The following is a 6,154-nucleotide window of genomic DNA, read 5'->3' on the forward strand; positions in this document are numbered from 1 at the left end:
GTAAAGTTTCAGGATATAATACAACACACAGAAATCCCTTGCATTCCTATACACTAATAATGAGAAAATAGAAAGAGAAATTAAGGAAACAATTCCATTCACCACTGCAATGAAAAGAATAAAATATTTAGGAATATATCTACCTAAAGAAACTAAATACCTATATATATAAAACTATAAAACACTGGTGAAAGAAATCAAAGAGGACACTAATAGATGGAGAAATATACCGTGTTCATGGATTGGAAGAATCAATATAGTGAAAATGAGTATACTACCCAAAGCAATTTATAGATTCAATGCAATCCCTATCAAGCTACCAACAGTATTCTTCACAGAGCTAGAACAAATAACTTCACAATTGGTATGGAAATACAAAAAACCTTGAATAGACAAAGCAATCTTGAGAAAGACGAATGGAACTGGAGGAATCAACCTGCCTGACTTCAGGCTCTACTACAAAGCCACAGTCACCAAGACAGTATGGTACTGGCACAAAGACAGAAATATAGATCAATGGAACAAAATAGAAAGCCCAGAGATAAATCCACGCACCTATGGACACCTTATCTTTGACAAAGGAGGCAAGAATATACAATGGAGAAAAGACCATCTCTTTAACAAGTGGTGCTGGGAAAACTGGTCAACCACTTGTAAAAGAATGAAACTAGAACACTTTCTAACACCATACACAAAAATAAACTCAAAATGGATTAAAGATCTAAACATAAGACCAGAAACTATAAAACTCCTAGAGGAGAACATAGGCAAAACACTCTCCAACATATATCACAGCAGGATCCTCTATGACCCACCTCCCAGAATATTGGAAATAAAAGCAAAAATAAACAAATGGGACCTAATTAAATTTAAAAGCTTCTGCATAGCAAAGGAAACTATAAGCAAGGTGAAAAGACAGCCTTCAGAATGCGAGAAAATAATAGCAAATGAAGCAAATGACAAACAACTAATCTCAAAAATATACAAGCAACACCTGCAGCTCAATTCCAGAAAAATAAACGACCCAATCAAAAATGGGGCAACGAACTAAACAGACATTTCTCCAAAGAAGACATACAGATGGCTAACAAACACACGAAAAGATGCTCAACATCACTCATTATCAGAGAAATGCAAATCAAAACCACAATGAGGTACCATTTCATGCCAGTCAGAATGGCTGCTATCCAAAAGTCCACAAGCAATAAATGCTGGAGAGGGTGTGGAGAAAAGGGAACCCTCTTACACTGTTGGTGGGAATGCAAACTAGTACAGCCACTATGGAGAACAGTGTGGAGATTCCTTAAAAAACTGGAAATAGAACTGCCTTATGACCCAGCAATCCCACTACTGGGCATACACACCAAGGAAACCAGAATTGAAAGAGACACGTGTACCCCAATGTTTATCACAGCACTGTTTACAATAGGCAGGACATGGAAGCAACCTAGATGTCCATCAGCAGATGGAAGAATGGATAAGAAAGCTGTGGTACATATACACAATGGAGTATTACTCAGCCATTAAAAAGAATACATTTGAATCCATTCTAATGAGGTGGATGAAACTGGAGCCTATTATACAGAGTGAAGTAACACATATATATGGAATTTAGAAAGATGGTAACGATAACCCTGTATGTGAAACAGCAAAATAGACGCAGATGCATAGAACAGTCTTTTGGACTCTGTGGGAGAGGGAGAGGGTAGGATGATTTGGGAGAATGGCATTGAAACATGTATAATATCATATATGAAATGAATTGCCAGTCCAGGTTCGATGCGTGATACAGGATGCTTGGGGATGGTGCACTGGGATGACCCAGAGGGATGGGATGGGGAGGGAGGTGGGAGGGGGGTTCAGGATGTGTACACCCGTGGTGGATTCATGTTGATGTATGGCAAAACCAATACAATATTGTAATTAGCCTCCAATTAAAATAAATAAATTTATATTAAAAATTAAAAAAATAATGAAAAATAATGAAAAAGGAAAAAAAAAGGAAGGGAGAAAAGCCCATACAAAGTGCATTACTATCAGGTATTTGCTCCTAAAAGACAGAAAACTAAGATGACAAAAACAGGCCTTTTTTATTTATTTGAAATTAAAAGCCTTACAACTGAAACAAAATCTTACAATCTTGTTTTTAGTTTTAATTGAAAAGTTCAAGCTAGTCTAAAGCTCCTAAGAGCTTATTTATCAGTCCTTTGCAGTGGCTAGCCCTTCACCTGATTCACAGTGACATCACCACTGGCCAGAGACATTATTAATAATTATCCACCAAGATATGGGAAGGTAACTATTAGAAAGACAAAAACATTTGCTTTAAGTTATATGTGAAATTTTAAAATATTTTGATTGATCACATTGAAATTTTGTCAAATGAAATACATTTTATACTTGCAAAAATAAAAAATAAAAACTCTCATATTCTGAGACAAATTGAAAAAAATGTTTCACTGGGTGAAACAGTGATTGCTATTATGATGCATAATTAAATGAAAATAAGGGCAAGCATAGACAAATACTAAAGAAAAACTTTATTGTGCAAATACATATTTTCTTGAAAGTAACCTTGGAAGATGTACCTCCCAGCTGAGTTTACACAAAGGTGTTGTTTATTGAAGCCAGTAGGAGTTATGATCATAAGATTTTTAAGGATTGCTAAAACCTCATAGAAAGGTCTATATGATTTTTTTGTCTTAAACAGGAGTTCTTGTTTCCACATTCAGTTTTTTTGCTAATTAATTTTTGAAACACCAGTTACCTAAAAATTAGGGGATGATCATTATTTTGGTTGTAAACTATCAGTTACACTGTTTGCTTTTGCACCTGCTTTGCAATTATTTTTAAACTATTTACATTTTAGTATAATACCAGATAACCTCATGTCATGTTTTGGTAATGTCTACATAGATATTTCATCAATGGGAGGGCTACTGGCCATTGTGGATCAATCAGCTGGTAAATTGTGCTTATTTGAAGTTTTCTGTTTTTAGCCTCATGATTTATTTACATGACTTTTGGGGATAGTTAAAGAAAAAAAAATACCAGAATTAAAAACAATTCATAATACTTGTCACAAATAGAGGAAATGTATTATAAAGAATAAACCAGTTTTAGTGTATCAGATTTGATGTAGGCCCTATGCTTTGCTGCCTATATAAATTGCCTTCTTTAGCTTACTTATCTCCAGATGTTGCCAAAGAACCTCAACCTGTCAACCTCAACCCCTCAACCCCAGCTCCATTCATACCTTAAGATAATCTGAATCAAGCTGGCATCCCCCACACCCAGAGAGTTGTTCAGCAAGCAAATGAAAATACCAGTTAGAAGATAAGAGATAAATTCAGCAAGGGGATGTATAGTTTAGAAGGCCATGCCAGTGGGTAAGATCTAGGAAAAAGTAGAACTGTTATCAGCTATCTAAAATCCATGCCCTTTTTGAATAAATACAACACCTCCTCACTGTATTCCCTAATCCTTATCAAAGCCTCAATATCCACAGGTTTTAGCTTTAGTTTGTGTGGTCTATTTTCTTTCTTTCTTTTTTTTTGCCAAGTTATGTCAAGATCCTTTATTCCTTTTTGTTAAAACCGGTCACAACACTAAGCTTCTGGCCCATCCTGCTGATACACAAGCCACAGATGCTTGCTCAGCAGTTGAAGCCTTTAGTAGCATGTTTGAAAAGTGAATAAAAATCCATACAAAACAAATATTCAAATAGTTTCCATAGGAACACAGATAAGTGTGACCCCATCTCCCAGTCTTGCATATTGGTGCACCTGTGCCAACCCTATTCACATAGACATCTCAGAACTAGCAGTAATTAAATGGTACCCCCAAACCCTTAAATCAAGCTATACCCGCAGTTAACAACTACAAGAGTGGCATCTACATGTTAATACACGTGGAAGCGCAGGCTGCTGAGTGCCGCTCTCCTGGGCACAGGACATGGGCAGGGGACCGACGTCTGGCTCCTCCACTCTGGGCGGAAGTCTTGGGTCCGGATCTGCTGCATCAGTTGCCATGTTGGCCCTGACATCACATAGTAGATGGTGGGTCTCTGGAATCCATTGAAGGTAGAAGCAGCAGCAACAGTGTAATCACCCATGTTCTCAAAGAGCATCCAATCACCCACATGCATCTCGGGCAGGTTACAGCGCTCAACAATGCGGTCCAGGCCGTCACAGGTCGGTCCCCAGATGCTGGATGAATAATACTTCTCATCTGATTTGGGTCTCTTCTGCAGAAGAGGCTTCACGTGTGCATGATCGTAAAGGATACAGTTGAATGACCCATATACTCCATCGTTCACGTAATACATAAATGTCCATTCACTTGACTCCTCTTCGTCATCAGAACCTGTCTGTTCCTTTAATACAAGTTTTTTGGCAATGATATTAACTGCGAGCGTGAAAGCTGATGCAACATAGTATCTGCCAGGCTCAGCTATGATTCTCGCTCCAGAGTCTGATGGAAAATACTTGTCCAGTGCTGGGTTGATTACATTGGTGATCTCTTCAAATTTAAGCTTTACATCCTCGGATCCAGGAAAGCCACCACCAATTTCAAGCAGATACATGTTGAAACCAACCTCAGCGCCCATGTCAAAGACACAGCGGGCATCAGAGATGGCCTGCACAAAGGTCTCAGGATCAGTACAGCCACTTCCCACGTGGAAGCTGACACCAATGACATCGATACCTAGCTCTTTCGCCCGTTCCAAAAGGGCGAAAGAGCTTTTTTTTTTTTTTTTTTTTTTTTTGAGAGTGGCACCAAATTTAACACTGAAGCGACAGACTGCTTTGGAATCATCAGTGGTGATCCGCAAAACCAACTTGGCCTTTGGATGTGCCCTGGCAACTTTCATCAGCTCAACTTCACTATCAAAAGTCATCATCTGGACTCTGTTATTGGTAGCATACTTAATCTGAGACACTTGTTTACATGGATTTGCATAGATAATCTTCTCTGGGGGCACCCCGAGACTCTGCACCAATTGTATTTCAGTCTTGCTGACACAGTCAAATCCTGTCCCAATGGCAGCGAGTGTCTTCACTACGGTTCTGCTATCATTGCATTTGACTGCATAAAAGGGGGTGACCAGAGGAAGAGCTTTCAACCATCTCAGATGTTTCTTCAGAATGTATTCCAGGTCCGCAACATAGAAGGCATCCTTATCATCAGAAGAAACTTCATTAATTTTTTGGTCTAGAATGTCCTTGGCAGTAAAGCCTTCATCCAAGAAATAGCAGTCAAACTCTTCATTACTAAAGCTGTTCATGGTTTCTTGATGTCTTTTTGAGACACAACAAAATAGGAAACGTAAAAGAGATGGAATTTAAAGGGATTATGTCAACTTTTCACAAAGGCAATTCTCCAGGAATTCCAAGTCTACCGAAGATGCGTGTGCTCTCTGCGCAGCAGTGGAAATGTTCGATAAACACACAATCTGCTGTCCACCTCAGAGCGCAGGGGCAGGGGCGCGCGGGCCAAACCCATGGAGACAACGCGCCGGCCGCCCCGCCGCCCCCGTCAGCCGCTAGCCCGGCCGCCCGCCGCCTCGCTCCCTCCCGCGGAGGACCGCCGGCCCGAGGTGGCGCCGGAGCGCTGGCAGGGGGCGGCGGCGGCAGAGGCTGAGGCGGAAGTGACCTGTGTGGTCTATTTTCTAAAACTAGTATTTTTGCTTCACTTTCAAATTACTATAAAATTTAATATGCATTTCCAGACTCAGTTCGTTCAGTTCAGTCAGTCATGTCCCACTCCTTGCGACCCCCATGGACTGCAGCACGCCAGGCCTCCCTGTTCATTGCCTTCTGGAGTTTACTCAAACATGTCCATCGAGTCAGTGATGCCATCCAGTCATCTCATCCTCTGTAGTCCCCTTCTCCTCCTGCCTTCAAACTTTCCCAACATCATGGTCTTTTCCAATGAGTCAGTTCTTTGCATCAGGTAGCCAAACTATTGGAGTTTCAGACTAGAAATGATAAATGAGAAGAGCAGCGAGCTGAGCATGGCAGCTTTACTAAAGTAATAGCCGTGGCTTCCTACTCATCTCATAGGATTGCTAGGAGCTGCAAACAAAACCATACAGGTTGAATCCTCTGAGGCTCAGTATACAAAAGTCAGAATTTACAGGATGCTCTTGCAG

The 6,154-nt window shown here is 40.2% G+C and overlaps 1 pseudogene across 1 annotated transcript; it reads right to left on the reverse strand.

The window, feature by feature from the left end:
• Window positions 1-2,519: 2,519 nt before the first annotated feature.
• Window positions 2,520-5,468, reverse strand: LOC147359014 (ornithine decarboxylase pseudogene; annotated as a pseudogene). Its single transcript, XR_015140473.1, has one exon. The product of XR_015140473.1 is annotated as an ornithine decarboxylase pseudogene (transcript).
• Between the last annotated feature and the right edge of the window lie 686 nt (window positions 5,469-6,154).

Source organism: Bos grunniens, chromosome 14, assembly GCF_055505025.1.
Source record: "Bos grunniens cultivar Pamir isolate PY7600 chromosome 14, Bosgru_T2T1.0, whole genome shotgun sequence".
NCBI lineage: Eukaryota > Metazoa > Chordata > Mammalia > Artiodactyla > Bovidae > Bos > Bos grunniens.